The sequence below is a fragment of the Mesoplodon densirostris genome, chromosome 14, assembly GCF_025265405.1.
Source record: "Mesoplodon densirostris isolate mMesDen1 chromosome 14, mMesDen1 primary haplotype, whole genome shotgun sequence".
NCBI lineage: Eukaryota > Metazoa > Chordata > Mammalia > Artiodactyla > Ziphiidae > Mesoplodon > Mesoplodon densirostris.
The window spans coordinates 22,893,270-22,915,761 of NC_082674.1; the positions used below are offsets into that span (position 1 = coordinate 22,893,270).

Consider the following 22,492-nt stretch of genomic DNA (forward strand, 5'->3'; position numbering starts at 1 on the left):
GCCCGCCAGCCCCGTGCGGGCTCCCATCCTGAATTCCCCAGCCACGTTCCTCACCAGGTCTCTACCTTGGCCACCCCTGGCCACTACGGAGGCCACTCGCTTCAACACCTGGTAACGTAGGAAGCCAAAGGGACAGTCATAACTTCTTGGGACCTGGGACCTATGATCCTGGAATTGACTCATTTAAATAAAGGCCAAAGCCGTTCTATTCTTGGGTTTGCCTGCTTGAAGCTCTCGCCTTCCAACCTGTTGTGTGGCGCAGATGTGGGAGCTGGGACCTTTCATGCCTTGTCTCAGCCAGGGATGGCCAACCTGAGCCCAGACCGGCACCCAGCAAGCATATCCTCAGTCACCAAAACCACTATTTCAAATGTGGGGAAAACCCTGGTCACCAGGGTTTGGCTGGAATTTGGGAGCTTGCCTGTCATCACTCAGTACCATCCCACATCTCTTCTGTACCCAGGACAAGGTAGATAGAGCATTGTAATACCTCCAAGGTTGTGCATGTCACGGCCTGGCCAAGAGACGAACTCTTTCAGAAATACAAGATGCTCTGTGACAGCGTGTGATTCAGTCCTGGGGCAGTGGCAGGTAAATATGTCTGCTTTCAAGAATAGGAGTTCCTTGGGAAAGGTTTCCTGGAAGAGAGCAATTTTGAAATGTCATTTTACAAAAGGATTGGGACATGAATACTTCACATATCCTCAACCTGATTTTCTCCAGGTGCTAAATTTAGGAAAGAATTCCTCTTTCTACATTACCAGGGTTTTGAGAGAGCTAGAGAGAGTCTGATAACACAGGCTCCCTTCATTCAGCCCCTGGCAGGGGCAAGGCCCTGAGCTGGATGTCTTACACAGATAAGCTCTTTTATTCAGCACAAAAACCCAGGGAGGGGGCTTCCCTGGTGGTGCAGTGGTTGAGAGTCCGCTTGCCGATGCAGGGGACATGGGTTCGTGCCCCAGTCTGGGAAGATCCCATATGCCGCAGAGCAGCTAGGCCCAAGAGCCATGGCCGTTGAGCCTGCGCGTCCGGAGCCTGAGCTCCGCAATGGGAGAGGCCACAACAGTTAGAGGCCCACATACCACACACACAAAAAAAAAACCCAGGGAGGGGTTGATGAATATTTTTGAAGACAGAAATAGTGGTTGCACAACACTGTGAATGTACTAAATGCCACTGACTTGTTCACTTTCAAATGGCTAATTGTATGTCATGGGAATTTCACCTCAATAAAAAACAAACAAAAATCCATTATCATCAGGATCTAAGTACCTCTCTGACCCCAAAGCCTGAGATGACAAAGAATATGAGTTAGAATCCCAGATGTACCATTTGAATGTGTGGCTTTCACAGCAAACCCCATCACCAGCCTGTCTCAGTTTCTCAGACACCTCATCTATACAATTCGAATGAGAGTACCCATTTTGCCTGTCTCCCAGCACTGCGAAAAAAACAAGACGCTGTAGAAAAGTACTCTGTAACTCTAAAATACTGCACCCACGAAAGTGGGTTGTCTTCTCCTCTATGAAGAGTTGAGCTAGGGTCTAGGCTTCTGGGGATGTGGAGGGGTCCAGAGATGGGTTTGGGAACTGGGAGGTAATGTACGGGTGAAGACTGCCTGCCTTCCTCTCATGAAGGGTCATCATATTGTTTCTCTTTGGCAAAAATAGAGTCTGCAGAGGACCTACCCAGTCCCAGCTTTCTGCTGGTTTCGATTTCTGCTTCTGTACAAAGGGAACAGCATACCTGTCCCACTTCTTCCCATGGATGAAAAACAATATCACATACCCTAAAGAACCACCCATCCCAGCTTGTGTTCCTGGCTTAACACAGTGTGACAACCAAGATAACTCATTAAGTCGAAGAGTTCGACTTCTTTTTTTTTTTTTTTTAATTCCTTAAGTTTCCCTTCCAGTAGCTCCTACTTCAAAGAACCATGGAATTCATAACCACAAGTCTCCCCTCACTTGGGTTGGGGGTTGCAATTTACACTACCTGAGTAATCCAGGAGCCCCCAGTCTGAAAAGTTAATGAAAGGTGTGGTTCCCAGACTGGTCACCAAGGAACACTTTGCAGAAATAAAGAGAACTCCTCTTTGGAGGGACACAACCACAAACCAGGCCCCAATTTCCCACCAAATACACACTAAAAAGCCAAAATTTAAAAATACATGAGAGCACTTACTTGAACCTGGTGGTATTATATATACATGAAAACATATCCTCTTCCTATAGGAAAATGTTCAGTCTAGTTAGGAAGACAATCACAGCCACACCAGGAACAAAACCACCAAATCCTGAGAAAGCTACACTCTGAGATACTCTCCATAGAGGCTTTCGAGTTCAAGAAAGATTAGTGTGGATTAAACTTGGTCAAAAGACTTCACAGAGGACATAGAACTTTAACTGAGCTCTGAAGAATGGAGAGGTGATTTGTTTAGAGGCTGAAAAGAAGGGGGTCATGGAGACTGGGAAAACTCCATCTAAGTGGAGAGGTGAATGAGCATGGTGTGTATATAGGGACAACAAGAAAGATGTCCAGAAACAATGAGGATGGATGAGCCAAATACAGTCAGATTATGGGGACACTATGGAAAGGACCAGGAATTAATAGTGATTATATTGTTACAGTGGTTGTAATACCAGGCTGCATTTGATTTGGGACTAAAATGCTATTGGGAAAAGATTGGTACAAAGAAAAATAATATCAATAAGAGTTGACTTAGAGTGCTTACACTATGACAGGCAACATGGTGCAGAATAATTAAACTTCCACATCCCTGTTATCATCCCCTTTTTACAGAAGAGAAAACCAAGACTCAGAAGAGTTAATTGGCCCAGAGTTATACTTTCATTACATAATGGGACATTCATCAAAATGAATACTGGTTTCCAGGGTAGGGGAATAACCCAAAAATACAAATCAGATGATCCTAGCAGTAAATTGGGCTGAACTGCAAATAAATGTGATATAAAATAAAAATCTAGAAAAGAGGGATACACATTATCCTCACAAGGCTGTGATGGCATCACGAGTTCCTGTGCCTCCAACTGGTCTGAAGAACTCAGCCATCTCTAGTTAGTAAGCTATGATTTTAAAAATTAACTATAGGGACTAAGATTTATTTTGCTAGAGTATATGTGGAGTTATAGCAGCTAGCAAATCTTTTAATTAGGGAAAAAAAATGAAGAAACAATCCCAGTGAGAATTAGTAGACACAACACATGACAGGATTAGACCCACATTTTGCATAATAGTATTGAAGACAGACTATATGTAAGCAGATTTTCAAAGATTAAAGACAAAAGGAACTATTCTGTATGATGCTGTAGTGCTGGATACATGACACTATGCATCCTTCAAAACCAAAAAAAACTGTACAACATAAAGAATGAACCCTAAAGGAAACCATGGACTTTAATAGTGCATCAATATTGGTTCATCAATTGTAACAATGTACTCCACTAATGCAAGATGTTGATAATAGGAGAAACTGTACAGGGGTAGAGAGGGGGTATTTGGGAACTCTATTTTCTGTACAATTTTTCTGTAAACTTAAAACTGCTCTAAAAATAAAGTATATTAGTAAAAAAAAAAGGAACTTAAAACATGAGATAAGGGCTTCCCTGGTGGCGCAAGTGGTTGGGAGTCCGCCTGCCGATGCAGGGGACATGGGCTCGTGCCCCGGTCCGGGAGGATCCCACGTGCCACGGAGCGCCTGGGCCCGTGAGCCATGGCTGCTGGGCCTGCGCGTCTGGAGCCTGTGCTCCGCAACGGGAAATGCCACAACAGTGAGAGGCCCAGGTACCGAAAAAAAAAAAAAACAAAAAACAGAGATAAGACTAAGGTAATTTTTTAATGAAGGCAGATTTATAAAAGAACTAAGAACCAAATGGAAATTCTAAAAATATATTATTAAAAAGAATCTTCAGGGCCTCCCTGGTGGCGCAAGTGGTTGAGAGTCCGCCTGCCGATGCAGGGGATACGGGTTCGTGCCCCGGTCTGGGAGGATCCCATATGCCGCGGAGCGGCTGGGCCCGTGAGCCATGGCCGCTGAGCCTGCGCGTCCGGAGCCTGCGCGTCCGGAGCCTGTGCTCCGCAACGGGGGAGGCCACAACAGTGAGAGGCCCGCATACCGCAAAAAAAAAAAAAAAAAAAAGAATCTTCAGTAGATTTGTTCAAATAACAGATTTGACACTCAATGAACCAACATGTCTTGTGTATTTACTGTGTATCAGGCACTGTTTTTAACAGTAAGTCTATATTACTCATTAATTCTCACAACAGCCCAATGAGATAGGTACTACTATTATCCCAATCTTACAGACAGAGAAACTAAAGCAGATTCGGTGTCTTTTCAGTCTTTTTGTAAGAATTAAATTAGATAAAAACAATAGTTTAAAAAATAGGTGTTCAATAATTCCCATATCCCATATTAAATCCAATAGATTATTTAGGAGGGCTTTGTGAAACAACCATAATAATGAAAATATATTTGGTACCTTACAGTTTACAAAGCACTTTTATATGTTCTCATTTGATCCTCACCACAAACTTGGAAGCAAAGTGCAGTATTATTAAGAAAAAATATCCCAAACTTGGAAAGAAGGCAGGAGAGTGACCACATGTCCTATTAATGTCACTGTTGAACAAAGCTCATCTAAGAAATATTTAGTTATCTAGAATACACTTGTGTTTGACTTTGCTATTTACTTTTGATTAGAGCCCAGATATTATGAAGTTATGTTGACTAATGGATTTCTGACTGGTAGAAAAGATAAAATCAAGGTTATGATTTTATCACCCTATAGAACATTAACTAGTTTTCTATTAGCAACATCATTTCAGTATTCCTTTGACCAGCTAACAACATAAATCTCCATTCCTCAAATTCTTTGAATCAGACTTGACCATCTTAATAATTCCCTCATTAATCACTGAGTTAAAGTCTTAACATATGTTCATCCTATATTCGTATGAGAATCATATTTTAAACTTTTTAGAAAGAAATGACTTTTTAAAAATACCTAAGGGGAAAAATAATTTTTAAAAATTATATGAAAGTATATAAAACCACAGGATATATTATAAAAACCTAGTAAATTTGAACAAGTGGAAACCGACAACCCAGTAATTCCATCCCTAGGTGATGGCTCTCAAAGAAACATTTAAAAATGTGTCTCTCTTGGGAGATGTGTACGAGAATATTTATGGCAGTGTTGTTCATAAAAACAATAAAGCCGGAAACAATGAGGTCAATGTCCATCAATAATGGACTGGGAAAACAGCTCATGGTGTATTAATATAATGGAGTAATTATGCATCAGTGAAAATAACTACAGCTGCATTCATCAGCTTGGGTGACTGACATATAACGTTGAGCGAAAAGAAGAAAGTATTACAAAGAACACATGTAAGACGACTCCATTTAAACATGGAGACAGGCGGTAAACATAGAAAGGGAAATCAGTGTAACCATTATCAGAAAAACCATAATGTTACTTTTGAGAGGAGAAGGGGGTTGGTGATTGAGGAGGGATATACAGAAAGCTTCTCAGATACTGGAATGGCAATTTCTAAACGTGGGTGGTAGTTTCACAAGATCTTGCTTGATAACTATTCTTATAATTGAATGTATATATATTTCAGGCTTTTTCTGTATGTGTATTTCATATTTTTTAAGTTAAAAGAATGAAGGAGGAAGATGTTTTATAAAAGAACCAAGCTAAATTAAGCTGCTTATTCATTCAGTGACCAGTTGGAGGAGTTTCTTTACCCAAGGGCCACCTACAGAAATTTGGTGAGTGTTCAAAGTCACTAAAGTGAAGTAAACATAAGTCAAAGTTGATCTGGGCAAAGAAAAAGAGATCCCACATCCAGCTGGTGAGGAATCAGCCTCCCTGCAACAGGCCAGTTTGGGCCCAGCTCCTGAGCAGCATGGCGATGTTGGGTGGTAGCCAGGGCTCGCCAGTTTTCAGCAACAGGAGGCCACTCAGGTGTGTCCCCCCTGTATTCCAGGCAAAGGCCAGAAGACTTGTCACTATAAGCTTGTCCCACTGTTCTGGCAGCTGGCACTGTGATACACCAAGGGCCAAGGGAACATGTGCCTTCCCGGAGGCCCAGAGTCCATCCCTCCTGGGCCCTGGCTACCCCATCCAGTAACAAGACTGCTGCCATCAGGACACTGTCACACAGTGCTGGGTGAGCAGGAAGTGAGGACGATGAGAGAAGGAGGGGAGGAAACAGAGGCTTCTCCTAAACACATTCACCCTGATGGCGTTTCAGTCAGTTGAACTTCATTCTTTATGATCAAATAAAGTCTCAAGCACAAGCAGGCTCCGGGAATAGGGGAGCTGGGCATCAGATGGGAGCAAAAAGGGACTCCAGTCCTGAATGATTAGGAGTGACCTTATTTCTTCAGCTGTAATAAAGCAGGGATAATGTCTACCTTAAAAGGCTGTCAGCAGATTAAACGAGAAAAAAATGTATGAAAAGGGGCTGGTAGAGGAGGAGCTTGATAAAATGGCAGCTGTAGTTATTCTCCTCTCCTGTGTGCAAACTGGGCTGAAAGCGTGTCCATGAATCCTGCTCTCCCCCCATCGGCAGTGCGTTGTCCACTCTGGTTCTCCAAACACTTTCAACCTAAGCCTAGAATAAAGTGATTGGCCTTCCAGCAGAAGCTCAGCCTCCCCCCCGGTAATCTAAGAAGAGGTCTCTCCCTTGGATAGAACAGTTGAAGCAGCAGCCCTGGGTCCCACACTCAGAGGTGAACAGGGTGGCCTCAGGTGCCTCTGACGGTTCCTTTCTGAGCATCAATGAATTCAATTCGGAATCGTCTGAATTGCTGATATCCCAAAAGGACTATGAAAGAAGTTGACAGTACAGCCTTCCAAGTGTTATCATCTTGGTTCCTCTAACTTGGGGAATATCTCAGGGTCCAGGATACAAAGGAGGTCAGGCTCTCACCTCCCAGTCCCCAAATCACCTGGGAGGCAGCCGTTTCCTCTGCTCACTGGGCCAGGGGACTCTATAATGTTACAAAGTCTGGTTTTCGTTGATTTCTAAACCTGTCTAGGCTTAGAAATAAAAAAGCTAGGCCTGCCTTAGACCATTCAGTGCTCTGTGCTCTCAAAAGCCAGAGGGAGACAGGACCTCCCTGCACCCCTGTCCCCTGTCTGTGGGGAGAGGAAGGAGGTGGCCAAGGGGTATCAACCCCCTAGAGAGGAAGGACCGGGCCCTGCGGCAGAGCTGAGGATGCCCTACCCACAGCGAGGCCTACAGGGCAGCTTGGTGTTTTCCACTTGCTGGAAAAATAGCTCAGAACTTATCTCCTGTGCCCTGCAGATTGATGATGACATCATTATATATGGAGGCTCCATATCGACCTTTCTTTTCCAGTTCTCTTTCTGTAACTCATTTTACACAGGAGGGCACATGATCGGGATCTCTTTGGGTCTGAAATCCCCTGAGGAGACAAGGAAACAGTTTCCAGAATTGTCCCCAGGGCAGCCCTCCTTCTAGAAGGCGGCACAAGTACCTGTGACACCAGCCTGCTGCTGGCATATCTCACAAGGCTGTTGTGAAAGTTCGGGGAGGGTCCGAGGGTTGAGTATGGAACACACCTGGCACAGAGTGAACACTCAATGAATTTAGCTCCTATTAGTGTTATTTATAGACGCACCTCAGGATTCACATTTGATGTTTTTTGTTCCTCTGCCAAATGCTTACTTATGTATTCAGTACCCCAGCCCCGCTCTGCGAGTTGATGCTTATGTTGTTCCTATGATGGAAACATTTTTACCGATTGATGTCTTCATTCAGCCAGTCCGCCAGGCATCCTATGGAACTGAGGCTCCTTATCACGTGCTCTGTGTGGGCGAGAAGTAAACTTGAATGAGGAAGACTCCGGGTCACCTCCAAAGGATTTACATTCTGCTCTAGGGATTGCCACACTATTTCGATTATGTACCTGCAAAAAATGTCAGCACGTGAACCACAATATAGTGATGTTTATTTACAAACTATATAGGTATATAACTATACTAATATATCAATCACAAAACTCACAAAAATAGACATTTATAAAGAACAAGATAAAGGTGAAATAAAGGTTTTGCTCTTGCTAAAATAGTAATATTTGGGGGGGAGGACAGCGTTTTGATTGAATATGTTTCACTATTTTTAGACTCTTGATTTAGAGCTTTGTGATATGACTATTAAAAGGCCTTGTTTCAGGTTAATTTTCTTTCTGAACTTGCTTTCAAAGATAGTCATGGCTTGGGAATTCCCTGGCGGTCCAGTGGTTAGGACTTAGTGCTTTCACTGCTGGGGCCCAGGTTCAATCCCTGGTCAGGGAACTAGGTTCCCACAAGCCACATGGCACGGCCAAAAAAAAAAAAAAAAAAAAAAATCATGGCTGAAAAAAGATTCCTCACAAAGATGGATAATTCCAAACAGAAGATGTACGTGGTTGGTTGTGCTAAGTCATGATTCTCATTCAATTATACAGATTTTTGTTGAATGTCACTCATGAAATACCCTTCTTCCTGATGTTAATCTTTATTTTTTAGCAAACTAACTGGAAGTTATCCGATTTGTCACAAATGGGTTCACACCCCACTGATGAAGTCATTTTGAAATTTTAAAAGCAGTTTTAAAAAGTTTACTTCCCAGATTTTTTGTTTTTTCTCTTTTGCAGTATGCAGGCCTCTCACTGTTGTGGCCTCTCCCGTCGCGGAGCACAGGCTCCAGACGCGCAGGCTCAGCGGCCACGGCTCACGGGCCCAGCCGCTCCGCGGCATGTGGGATCCTCCCGGACCGGGGCACGAACCCATGTCCCCTGCATCGGCAGGTGGACTCTCAACCACTGCGCCACCAGGGAAGCCCTCCAGGTATTTTTAATGTACACAGATATGAGAGTTTATGGCGGAAGCTCATCATTGTCAGCAGCAGAATCACATAATAGTAGCAACATTTCCAAACATGTGTTTTCAAAGCCAGCTCCCAACACCACCTTTGTTTTTTTGTTTGTTTTGTTGTTGTCATTTTGTTGAATTTTATTTTTTTAATTTATTTTACTGAATTATAGTTGATTTAAAATGTTGTGTTAATTGCTGTTGTACAGCAGTGATTCCGTTATACATATATATACATTCTTTTTCATGTTCTTTTCCATTATGATTTATCACAGGATATTGAATATAGTTCTCTGTGCTATACAGTAGGACCTTGTTTATCCATTATCTATATAATAGTTTGCATCTTCTAATCCCAAATTCCCAGTTCATCCCTCTCCCACTCCCCTACCTCTGTTTTTAAAGAGTATTTTCACACACCACACTCTACAACTTACTTTCAGAAAACAATTACTTCCTCTCCTTTTCCATGAAGTGAGGTGGGGTTTTTTTGTTTGTTTGTTTTTAATATTTGCTAGGTGACATATTACCAACAACCAGCTGTCATCAGAGAAAAGGTCAGCAAGTTTGAAACAGTTGTCTATTGATTTTAAAAATGCATAATTCATCTTCAGGCTTGATGGCTTTTACAAGCACATTGCCAAAATATTTTCACGGTGACTCCCCATCTCATTACAAAATGTTACAAAGATTCTATTACACTTAAAATTCTTGCTCCAGTAACAATAACCACATTGATGATATCCTATCTCATTCTGTACGCTTTTGGCTTTGCTGCAATAGCTTGCCAATAAATGATACAGTAAAAGAATTTCATTGACGGTGCTGTGTTTGTACTCTTACCTGGGAATCTTTTTATTCTAGTCAATGGAGTAACTCTATTAGTGAAGACGCTTCCAGGGTTGTGTTTTTTTTTTTTCCCCCCCCCCCCGGTACGCAGGCCTCTCCTGCTCCGCGGCATGTGGGACCTTCCCAGACCGTGGCACGAGCCCGTGTCCCCTGCATCGGCAGGTGGACTCTCAACCACTGCGCCACCAGGGAAGCCCCAGGGTTTTTTTTTTTTTTAAGAAGTAATTTTCTCTTGAGTATATGTCTTCACTGGTACATATTCCTTTTTTTTTCTGCTTTATAACAAATTTAATCAGTTATACATATACATATGTTCCCATATCCCCTCCCTTTTGCGTCTCCCTCCCACCCTCCCTATCCCACCCCTCCAGGCGGTCACAAAGCACCGAGCTGATCTCCCTGTGCTATGCGGCTGCTTCCCACTAGCTATATTCCTTTTTTTAATGGTACACACAGAAAGAGCAACTGTATGTATGTTTCATAACTGAAACATTTCAACAAACACCATAGGCTAAGTTATATTGGTTTTTTTATCTATATTTTATCCAGATGCCCAAAGCTTCATAATCTGTTCTAACACTTGGCAATATTTTCTATGCATCTTCCAACAATGGACACAGACAACCACGTACCTATTCTTTTTTCACTGTGTGGTTTCCCTTGTTTTATTTTAGTCATTATGGCATGTGGCTCTTTGCCTCTGCTAGTAAGAAAACTAAAAAAAAAAAAAAAAAAGGAAAAAAATTACCTCTAAACATTTATCAGTAAGTTTAGTGAATTTTGTGAGGTGTTGAATTCAAAACCCTATGATTTCAAACATTGCTTTTAAAAAATATAGTGGTTTGCTGACATGTTACCAAATGCTTAGTTTTTAAATGTTTTGCGAATCCATGTGGTTTTATTTCATTAGCTTAAATCTGAATGTACAATAATGCACTTAGGCAGGGGTTTATTAGTACTAGGAAGAGGTGCTTATAAATTCATATTTCATATAGACTTTTTGACTTCTTTTTTTTTTTTTTTTTTTTTTTTTTGCGGTATGCGGGCCTCTCACTGTTGTGGCCTCCCCCGTTGCGGAGCACAGGCTCCGGACGCGCAGGCTCCGGACGCGCAGGCTCAGCGGCCATGGCCCACGGGCCCAGCCGCTCCGCGGCATATGGGATCCTCCCAAACCGGGGCACGAACCCGTATCCCCTGCATCGGCAGGCAGACTCTCAACCACTTGCGCCACCAGGGAGGCCCTTTTTTGACTTCTTGATAACATCAATGTCAATGTTTTGGGGTTTTGGTTGCAGGGTTTTTGTTTGTTTTGGGTTTTTTTTTTTTTTTTTTTTTTTTTGGTCTCCTTGTCAGGTCGGCTTAGATCATCGTTGTTTTTCTTTCTCAGTGTGGCTTTGAATGAGCCCTTACTCTCATGGCTGTCAGCTCTGCCAGTTTTCTTGTTGCTTTAATTTGTCTGACAGCTTGTTGTCAGACAGATTTCAACTCTGGTTCTATTACTCTCTAACTCTATGACCTGGGAGGACAGTCATCACACCATGTTAAAAGTAGACAATTGAGCAAAGGACCACTTTCAACCCCTCTGTGCTGGGTTCACACTGCCACACCCAGGAAACCACCCATACATGTTACACTTGCATGACAATGCCGGGGTCAATCCACACAGAAAATATTAGGAAGGCCAGCTTCTTCTTTATTTTTAGATTAAAATGGCAAATAAGTAGAAAATGTAATATTTTCTTCCACATCCTAATGGGTCAACCTATATAATTCTCTTTGGGGACAAGTCCTCAACTGAAATCACAGTTATCACTACAACCCATCATTCTAACACTCTTGCAACCCAACGTGCTTTCCTAAGAGAGAGAGAGAGAATGGTCTGAAGATAAAGCTGGTCTCTGGACTCCTGCCTAATAGGACCTGAGCATGGAGTGATCCCTGAGGGGTGGGGGTTGTGTTATCTGTCCTGGGTAGTGGGTGTGAACAATTAAGAACTACTGTGCTAGATGGAGAAACAGACAAGTAAACACATGTAGTGAATGTTGAGTAAAGTTGCATACAATATAAGGACCCTCATGAGACAGAATGAGGAGAAATTCAGGAAGATTTCAGACTAGAAGTAATGGAACCTTTGAATAAGTTATGAAAGAAGGGTAGGATTTCAGTGGGAGGAAGAAAAAGCATCTGAGTTATGGGATGAGTGGCAAAATGTTTGGGGAACGTGGAAATATTCATAGCTGATCAGAAGAAACAGGTAGCGAAACTGGTTTCTGTTAAGGACCTAAGATGTGCCCTCCTCACATTAACGCTGTGCAGTGTTTTCTTAAAAGAGAATGGGAGATTTGTTTTCTTCCCTGATGAGAAACAGCTTCTCCTAGTGTTATCCTCCTTAGTACTTGAGCCTGGGAAATTGTGAAGAAACTTGGAAGCCATGCTAAGGAGTTGGACTTTGTCCAGGATGCATTTGACAGTATGTTAGAGGCAGAAGGGAAGGATTTGTTTTAAGTAGAGGCATGGCATGATTAGATACCTTCCACAGCACTCGAGAACATGCTTAAATACAGTACAAGTTCCACTGATATCGGAATCACCTGGAGAGCTTGTAAAAAAAATGCAGATTACTGGGCCCTGCCCCAAATCACGAGAATCAGAATTTCCAGGGAGGCATACAGACAGCAAGTTGTATTTCAAAACTCTCTAGCTAAATTTTTTTTCTTGCATTAATCTATCACCCTACTGCTTCACCTCCACCTAGAACGGTTCAGGTGCACATTAACAATTGAGACCAAAAACTAATAGAAAAAAAATTTTTTTTAAGAATTAAAAAAATTGAGAACAAATATATTACTGGTTTTAGGAGATAACTGTGTGGTTGGTTTCTGAGCTAGAATATGTCAGCAAGTTATTATGCTTCTATCTGATAGTTACCTAAGCTACTCTTAGGTTCAAACTTGAAATTCTATGTTCATTCCTTTTCAACTTTAAGTCTGTTGTTATTAAAGTGTCTAACTCTTCCCCCCTCCCAAACTTGTATCCCTCTCCTTTTCCTGGTTCCCAAGTTTTACATAAATCATGTAGCCAAGGCCAGGTGCTTTACCTTTAAACATTTTATCCTTACAACAACTTCATGAAGAAGGTATTAGGATTCTCCTTTTTAAAATGAGACTGGAAGCTGGACTCTATAAGAACAGATAACTCATCCACAGTTACAGGGTTAGCAAGTAACAGAACTAGAATCTGAAATCTGTCTGACTTCAAAACCTGTGCTGTTGAAATTTTAAACACTAACAAGTGTTGGTGAGGATGTGGAAGAACTGGAATTCCCCATACAGTGCTGATGGGCATGGAAAATCGTTCAACCACCTTGGAAAACAGTTTGACAGTTTCTCCTAAGGTTAAATGTACCCTTATCACATGACCCAGTAATATATTCCTATATTTGCCCCCAAAGAAAAGAAACATACATCTATACAAAAAGTTGTACAAAAATGTTGATAGCAGTTTTGTTCATAATAGTCCAACACTGGAAACTGTCAAACTGCCCAGCAACAGGAGAATGGGATAAACAAATTTCCGTATATCCATACAATGGAATACTACTCAGCAATTAAAAAGAATGAACTACCAATCCTCACAACATGGATGGACCTCAAAAACAAAAAGAAGCCAAATATGTAGGAGTACATACTCTGTGATTCCATTTATATGAAATTCTAGAAGAGGTTAAAACAGATCTATAATGACAGAAAGCAGATAAGTAGGCTCCCTAGGCTGGGGCAGGGGCAGTGAGTGCAAAAGGGGGTGAGGGAGGGAATTCTTGGTGATGCGACTGCTTTATATCTTGACTGTGGTAGGGTTACATTTGTCACAACTCATTAAACTGTACACTGAAAATGGGTGATTATACCATATATGTTATAGCTCAATAAAGTAGATTTTTAAAAAAACAACTTGCAGGCTTCCCTGGTGGCACAGTGATTGAGAATCTGCCTGCTAATGCAGGGGACACGAGTTCAAGCCCTGGTCTGGGCAGATCCCACATGCTGCGGAGCAACTAGGCCCGTGAGCCACAACTACTGAGCCTGCGCGTCTGGAGCCTGTGCTCCGCAACAAGAGAGGCTGCCACAGTGAGAGGCCCGCGCACCGCGACGAAGAGTGGCCCCCTGTTGCCACAACTAGAGAAAGCCCTCGCACAGAAACGAAGACCCCCAGGAACGGAAGCGGAAGTGGCGGCGGCGCCGGCCTGGCCTGGCCTGGCTGAGGGGAGGTGGCGGGAGGGCGCTATGGCGGAGGCCGGGCCACAGGCGCCGCCGCCCCCGGGCACCCCAAGCCGGCACGAGAAGAGTTTGGGGCTTCTCACTACCAAGTTCGTGTCGCTTCTGCAGGAGGCAAAGGACGGCGTGCTTGACCTCAAGCTGGCAGCTGACACCCTAGCTGTTCGCCAGAAGCGGCGGATTTATGACATTACTAATGTGCTGGAAGGTATCGGGCTGATCGAGAAAAAAATCCAAGAATAGCATCCAGTAGAAGGGCGTGGGGCCTGGCTGCAATACCCGGGAGATCGCCGACAAGCTGATTGAGCTCAAGGCAGAGATCGAGGAGCTGCAGCAGCGAGAGCAAGAACTAGACCAGCACAAGGGGTGGGTGCAGCAGAGCATCCGGAACGTCACAGAGGACGTGCAGAACAGCTGCTTGGCCTACGTGACTCATGAGGACATCTGCAGATGCTTTGCTGGAGACACCCTCCTTGCCATCCGGGCCCGTCGGGCACCAGCCTGGAGGTGCCCATCCCAGAGGGCCTCAATGGGCAGAAGAAGTACCAGATTCACCTGAAGAGCGTAAGTGGCCCCATCGAGGTGCTGCTGGTGAACAAGGAGGCATGGCGCTCACCACCTGTGGCGGTGCCTGTGCCGCCAGCCGAAGATCTGCTCCAGAGCCCACCTGCTGTCTCTACCCCTCCGCCTCTGCCCAAGCCTGCTCTGGTCCCGCCCCAGGATGCCTCACGCCCAAGCAGTCCCCAGGTGACCACCCCCAACCCTGTTCCCGGCACCCCCGAAGCCCAGGGGGTGGCCGGTCCAGCCGCTGAGCTCACAGGCCTGACAGCACTGGACACCCGGCCGCTGCAGTCCTCTGCCCTGTTGGACAGCAGCAGCAGCAGCAGCAGCAGCAGCAATAGCAGTTCATCCGGACCCAACCCTTCTACCTCCTTTGAGCCCATCAAGGCAGACCCCACAGGTGTTCTGGAGCTCCCCAAAGAGCTGTCAGAAATCTTTGATCCAACTCGAGAGTGCATGAGCTCAGAGCTCTTGGAGGAGCTGATGTCCTCAGAAGTCTGTTGCTCTCTGCAGTGTTTGCACCCCTCCTCCGCCTTTCTCCACCCCCTGGAGACCACAATTACATCTACAACCTGGATGAGAGTGAAGGCGTCTGTGACCTCTTTGATGTGCCTGTTCTCAACCTCTGACTGACAGGGGCATGCCCTTTGTGGCTGGGACACAGACTGTCTAACCTGGGGGCTGCCTGGGGACCTCCCCCCACCCCACCCCTACACAACTTGAGAGCCGTAGACTCCTGGCTTCCTCAGCCTTCCCTCACTGCACAGTTCTGGCCACAAGTCCCACTCCTGCACCAACACCTGTTCTGTGCTGGGAGAGCACGGGAAAGGGGCTTAGCCCTCTCCACTGTGGAGCCAAAGTGTTTGCCACTCCTTTTTGGGGGCCTTCCCCTACCTGGTAGCCTCCCCCGGCCCTCCCAGAGTTCAGTTTCAGCTGCCACCCAGTGGCACAGATCCAAGGACCCTCCATCACCCTCCTAGGGCAGTGCATCCAGCCCCACTGCCCTGTTCCTGCCAGCCCCTCCCCCTCCAGGAGGAAGCATGGGGTGGGGCTGGGCACTTGCCAGCACCTAGCCTAGTCTCCTTCACTTCTCCCCACGCGGATCACACAGCTCCTTCTGTACCGCGCTCGTGTGCCCCCTTTCTGCTGGACCCTTGGCCCTGAGAACCTGTTGGGGCGGGCAGGTTGCTAACAGGAGGAATGGAGATCTCTAGCTAGGAATCTGGTCGGGAGAGTCCCTGAGGATTGGCCCGGCCTCCTCCTGCCCCACAGTCCCCCTTTTGTTTATTCATTTATCCTCATTTAGAGCCATTTGCAGAGATTTAGAAAGATTTGCAGTAACAAATGGATTCCTATATAAAGATTATTTTTATACTTTTTGCAACAAAAGGAAATTGTAATATTTGTACAGTGTCCAAATGAATAAAGACCATGCCTAAGGCAAAAAAAAAAAAAAAAAGAAAAGAAATGAAGACCCAACACAGCCAAAAATAAAAATAAATAAATTAAAAGAAGGCTCAATATTCAAAACAAAACAAAACAAAACAACTTGCGCTCTTCCCACTAAACCACACTGCCTTTTTCCCTGGCTCTACCCTAAATCACACACTCTGCCCACAGACCAAGTGAATGGTGTAATGTGCTGTGGTGTCTACAATGGAGGCCTGGGAGGCTGCACAGCTGCCCCTGGTGACTGAGTGTGATTTTGGTGCAATATCATGCCCTAGTTTATTCCTTTACTGAGCTCTAAGTGTAGTTTAGCCTGAGCCCCCATCCAGTAGGGGGCAGCTTTTGTTTTCCTTGTTATCTGTGCTAGGGAACCAAAAGGCAGGGACCCCTGGAAACTTCTCCACACTGAGCTAGAAAGGCACCACCATGGAGAGAAGTACTTCCATGCCCCTCCCTAGGCACCACCAAGAAACCTAGTGGGAGCCCAAGCCAGGAACAATGGCAAAGCTGTCACCTACCCTGGCCTCCTTCCAAGTGCCTCCCACACTGAGAAGGGGCTTCTGGAAGAAGAAGGAGGGCATCTCCTCCATTCCCTGGAACTCAACATTTTCAGCCATCTAGATGCAACTGCATGTAGCACCTTCTCCTTGACTCCTTCTCCAACTTCTCCCTGCCAGGACCACTACTCCCATTCTAGCCTCTGAGTTCACTTATTACCTTGCCTCCTCAGGAACAGCTTAATTATACTGTGTATGATACTGTCCTGTATGCTAATTGCTTTGTGTGTCTTCCTTAATGTCTCTGAGAAAACAGTTTTTTACAACTGTTCTCACAAGGCAGTGGTGATGTATTGATGGACTGATTGATTCCATCTTTACTTCTCGATCGATGCCAAAAATAAATCCCATGCTTTGCCCCCTCTAAAATGCTGTAGCTATACCACAGAAATATAAAGGACCATAAGAGACTACTATGAACAATTACCTGCCAACAAATTATACAATCTAGAAGGGATAAATTTCTAGAAATATAAAACTTACCAAGGCTGAATACAAAGAAATAGAAAATCTGAATAGACCGATTACTAGTGTAGAAGAGATTGAATCAGTAATCAAAAATCTTCCAGTGAACAAAAGTCCAACACCAGATGACTTCACTGGGGAATTCAACAAACATTAAAAAAAAAAAAAAAAAAAAAAACAAACTACTACCAATCCTTTTGAAACTCTTCTAAAAAAACAAAAGAAGAGGGGATACTTCCAAACTCATGAGGCCAGCATCACAATACCAAAGCCAGACAAGGACACTATAGGAAAAATTACAGGCCAACATCCCTGATTACCATAGATGCAAAAATCCTCAACAAAATATTAGCAAGCTGAGTCCAAGAATAAATTGAAATGATCATATACCATGATCAAGTGGAATTTATTCCAGGGATGCAAACAACCACAAAAGCAATGTGACAAACCACATTAATAAAATGAAGGATAAAAATCACATGATCGGACTCCCTGGTGGCACAGTGGTTAAGAATCCATCTGCCAATGCTGGGGACATGGGTTTGATCCCTGATCCAGAAGATCCCACATGCTGTGGAACAACTAAGCCCATGCGCCACAACTACTGAGCCTACATTCTAGAGCCCGTGAGCCACAACTACCGAGCCCGTGCACCACAACTACTGAAGGCCCACGCACCCTAGGGCCTGCATGCTGCAACTACTGAAGCCTGCGTACCTAGAGCCCATGCTCTGCAACCAGAGAAGCCACCACAATGAGAAGCCCACACACCACCACGAAGAGTAGCCCCTGCTCACAGCAACTAGAGAAAACCCGTGCACAGCAACGAAAGCCCAAGGCAGCCCCCCAAAAAAACCAAAAAACCTCATACCTTAATATTTTTAAAAAATTAAAAAATAGATCATATGATCATTTCAATAGATGTGGAAAAAGTATTTGACAAAATTAATCATTTCATGTTAAAAACTCTCAAACTGGGTTTAGATGGAACATACATCAAAATAGTAAATGCCACATACAACAAGCCCACAGCTAACATCAGACTCAATGGTGAAAAGCTGAAGGCTTTTGCTCTAAGATAAGAAACAAGACAAGGATGCCCACTCTCACCACTTTTATTCAACATAATATTGGAAGTCCTAGCCAGAACAATCAGGCAAGAATAAAAGAAATAAAATCCTCCAAATGGAGAAGGAAGAAATAAGATTGTCCTCTTTTGCAAATGATATGATATTATATGTACAAAACCCTAAAGACTCCACCAAAAACCTGTTGGAATCTAGTACAGCTGTAGGATACAAAATCAATATTAAAAAATCATTTGCATTTTTTTTTTTTTTTTTTTTTTGCTGTACGCGGGCCTCTCACTGCTGTGGCCCCTCCCGTCGCGGAGCACAGGCTCCGGACACACAGGCTCCGCGGCCATGGCTCGCGGGCCCAGCCGCTCCGCGGCATGTGGGATCCTCCGGGATCGGGGCACGAACCCGTGTCCCCTGCATCGGCAGGCGGACTCCCAACCACTGCGCCACCATGGAAGCCCCATCATTTGCATTTCTATATGCCAGCAATGAACTATCAGAAAGAGAAATTAAGAAAAAAATTTTTATTTACAATAGCATCAAAAAATACTTAGGAAAGAATTTAACCAAAACAATTAGCAAAATGGCACTAAGAATATACATATCAAGGGGGCTTCCCTGGTGGCGCAGTGGTTAAGAATCCGCCTGCCAATGCAGGGGACACAGGTTGAGCCCTGGTCCAGGAAGACCCCACATGCCGTGGAGCAACTAAGCCCGTGCACTACAACTACTGAGCCTGTGCTCTAGAGCCCGTGAGCCACCACTACAGAGCCTATGCTCTAGAGCCTGCGAGCTACAACTACTGAGCCCGCATGCTGCAACTACTGAAGCCCGTGGACCTAGAGCCTGTGCTCTGCAACAAGAGAAGCCACTGCAATGAGAAGCCCGCGCACCGCAACAAAGAGTATCCCCTGCTCGAGGAAACCAGAGAAAACCCACGTGCAGCAATGAAGTCCCAACGCAGCCAAAAATAAATAAATAAATAAATAAATTTAAAAAAAGACCCAATGCGCCAAAGATAAATAAATAAATATTTTTTTTTAAAAAATAGATAACCAAGAAGGACCTACTGTATAGCACAGGGAACTCTAATCAATATTCTGTAATAACCTATATGGGTAAAGAATCTGAAAAAGAATGAATATATGAATATGTATAACTGAATCACTTTGTTGTACACCTGAAATTCACACATTGTAAATCAACTATACTCCAAGAAAAATTTAAAATAAATTTTAACAAAATGTAAGATGTCACTTCACATCTGTTAGGACAGCTGTTATCAAAAAGACAACCGGGGCTTCCCTGGTGGCGCAGTGGTTGAGAGTCCGCCTGCCAATGCAGGGCACACGGGTTCGTGCCCCAGTCCGGGAAGATCCCACATGCCCGGAGCAGCGAGGCCCGTAAGCCATGGCTGCTGAGCCTGCGCGTCCGGAGCCTGTGCTCCGCAACGGGAGAGGCCACAACAGTGAGAGGCCCGCGTACCGCAAAAAAAAAGACAACCGATAACAGGAGCTGGCTAGAATATGGAGAAAAGGGAACACTTGTACACTGCTGGTGGAAATGTAAACTAAAGTACAGCCACTAAGGAAAAAAGTATGGAGGTTCTTTAAGAAATTAGAAATAGAACTACCATATGATCCAACAATCCCTCTTCTGGATATATATCCAAAGGAAATGAAACCATTATCTCGAAGAGGTATCTATCTATACTCCTGGGTTCACTGCAACATTACTCACAATAGCCAAGGTATGGAAGCAACTTAAGTGCCCACTGATGGATGAATGGGTCAAGAAAATGTGGTTTATATACACACTGAATATTATTCAGCCTTAAAAAAAAGAAGAGTATCCTGTCATTTGCAACAACATGGATGAAACGGGACGGCATTATGCTAAGTAAAATAAGCCAGACAGAGAAAGACAAATACTGCATGGTATCACTTATATAGAGAACCTAGAAAAAAATTTTAAAAATTAAGGTCAAACTATAGCAATAGGGAGTAGAAAAGTGGTTGCCAGCTGCTGAGGGTGGGGGAAATCGGGAGAAGCTGGAAAAAGGTTACAAACTTTCAGCTACAAAATGAAAAAGGGCTGATGATCTAATGTGTAGGATGGTGACTATAGTTGATAAGACTGTATTGCATTATTGCATAATTGAAATTTGCTAAGCGAGTAGAACTTAAATGTTCTCACACTAAAAAAGGTGGATATGTGAGGTGATGGATGTGTTAATTAATTCCATGAGGGGAATCCTTTAAAAATGAGCATGTATATCAAATCACCACATTGTACACTTTAAATATTTTGCAATTTCTGTCAATTATACCTCAATAAGTCTGAAAAAATAAATTTAAAAAACTACTATAACCATAAGCCAACCAACCGCTCCCACAGACAGCTTCTCATTTAGTTTCCCACAGACCAAAGAGTTTACATGTGTTTTGTGCCTGCAAAATCTCAAAGGGAATAGAAAGAATTGCAAAATAATCTCAACAGGTAGCTTAATATAAGATTTCCTTGTTTCTTTCCGGGAACAATCACCTGAATTTTATTGACATAAACTAAATATAGGCCCTTTTTGCCCTTTGTCAACTGAGGATATATTTCTAAGTCCTTTTACCCAGCAACCACTTGAAAACAGCCTAGTGAATCAGAGCCCTGCCCAGTTTCAACCCTGGCAATGAATGAGTCTGCTGGTGTAACTTACACATAATGGGTAGAGATGGATGGAAGAGCCAAAGCTCCTAGTTAGTGGTTTTTGCTGTGACCCCAGTTGGGGTCTGGAATGCACTGATATCTTCAATGTACTGTGGCTTTGACCTTGGCATATAGAGTCCTGAGCCTGGCCAGATTGGGCAGGGCAAGGGCAAGTTGGTAATGAAAAGAGACAAGGGGGACTTCCCTGGCAGTCCAGTGGTTAAGACTCCACGTTTCCACTCTAGAGGCATGGGTTCAATTCCTGGTCGGGGAACTAAGATCCTGCATGCTGCATGGCAGAAGAAGAAGAAGAAGAAGAAGACGAAGAAGAAGACGAAGACGAAGACGAAGAAAGAGAGAGAGAGAGAGAGAGAGAGAGAGAGAGAGAGAGAGAGAGAGAGAGAGAGAGAGACAAGGCTAGAGAACGTGGATCCACAACAGGGCAAGGAAAACAGTGAGTGGGTAAGTTGGAGACAGGCAAGGCATCCAGAGCTAAAGAGGTGAAGGACAGAGCAGGGAGTGAGGGAAATCCCAGCAGCCTCTTGGGGATGGAGGCTTAAACAAGATGAGCTTGGGTGGTAGATACACAGGTGGAGAAACCCTGAAGGGCCAGTCTTATTTTGCTCCCCAGGGAGACTGTGTTCTTAGAGGTTCTGCCAAAAACCTGTCCTTTCTTAACAAAATGATGGGCTATCAAGAGGGGTTAGAATTGCCAGGTAACATACAGGACACTCAGTTAAATCTGAATTTCAGATAAGCAACAAATAATGCTTTAGTATAAGTGTGTGCTATGCAATATTTGGGACATACTTATATTGAAAAAATATTCATCACTTAGCTGAAATTCAAATTTAACTGGGCATTCTGCCATCCTAAACCTGTTAACCTTAGGAGGGGCAGATAATTAGTTTCTCACCAAAGAAAATGTTTGTTTCAGAATCACACCTTGGCAGAAAGCTCCCACCCCAACAGTGAGATATGGGTGTAGACACAGTGAAAATAGAAGGAAGCAAAGGAAAGAGGATTTGAAGGGAGCAAGCAGGAGTATTAAGAGATTGGAGAGAGAACAGAAGAGGCAGGAAAAGAAAGAAAATAATAACGTGAGATTAAAGATGTAAAACAGGGGCAGAAAAGTCCAAGTGATGCCAGCCTTACAGGGTATTGAGTCACTTGCAGAGGGAAGCAGTAAGCCCAGGCTTCAGCTCTGAGCAAAATAAGCTAACACTCTTTCGAATGGAAGAGGGAGCCAGCAAAAAGAGTGTGGTCAAGCAAGACAGCCTGAGATCAAGAAGAGAAGGGTAGCTTGCTGGCTGTGTATCCTGGACAAGCTACTTAACCTTGCTGAGCCTCATTTTCTCAGCTGTAAAATGGAGATTAAAAAACAGGGTTTTATACCCTAACTCTTGCACATGTACCACTATAGATTTGTTTTACCTTTTCCAGAATTTTGTATAAATGTAATTATAGAGAATATGCTCTTTGCTGTCTGGCTTCTTCAATTTTTAAAAATTCATCCATGTTGTTATTCTTTCATTGCTGAGTAGTATTCCCCTATATGGATATACCACAATTTATTTATCCCATTTACCTCTTGTTGGATATTTTGGTAGTTTACGATTTGGGATTACTGTGAACAAAACTAT

The 22,492-nt window shown here is 43.8% G+C and overlaps 1 pseudogene; it reads left to right on the forward strand.

Moving 5' to 3' along the window:
• The first annotated feature begins 14,011 nt into the window (after positions 1–14,011).
• LOC132501714 (transcription factor E2F4-like) lies at positions 14,012–15,310 on the forward strand (annotated as a pseudogene).
• The last annotated feature ends 7,182 nt before the right edge of the window (positions 15,311–22,492 follow it).